Here is a 504-nt window from a genome sequence, read left to right on the forward strand (position 1 = left end):
CTCAGCCTCCCAAGGCGCGGGATTACAGGCTGAGCCACCGAGCCCGGCTTTATTTTTTATTTTTAATTAGTGCTCTTTCCACATGTTTTATTGTCCTTATTCTTAGTAAATTATTTAACTGGAACAGTTTATTGCAAAAAAAAGTTATTTGCAGTGTCTAACATAGTGTCTTGTATATGATACTGAATTAAATATAATTTTAATTTACTTAATGAAAAAATGCTATTTTAAAAGTTTAGTTAATCATTTGAATTAAATGTATTGATTTTACGTTTTTTCACACAGTGGTTTTTCACAAGAGGATTTCAAAACAATAATCTAGTAAAGAGCACTTTCTGGCCGGGCTCGGTGGCTCAGCCTATAATCCCGCGCTTTGGGAGACCGAGGTGAGCGGATTGCCTGAGCCCGCGGGTTTGAGACCCGCCCAGGCAACTTAGCGAGATTTCATCTCTACAATAAATCAAAAAATCAGCTGGGCGTGGTAGCGTGTGCCTGTAGTTCCAG

This window comes from Carlito syrichta, unplaced genomic scaffold (genome assembly GCF_000164805.1).
Source record: "Carlito syrichta isolate Samal-C Ts95f unplaced genomic scaffold, Tarsius_syrichta-2.0.1 Scaffold296215, whole genome shotgun sequence".
Classification (NCBI taxonomy): Eukaryota; Metazoa; Chordata; class Mammalia; order Primates; family Tarsiidae; genus Carlito; species Carlito syrichta.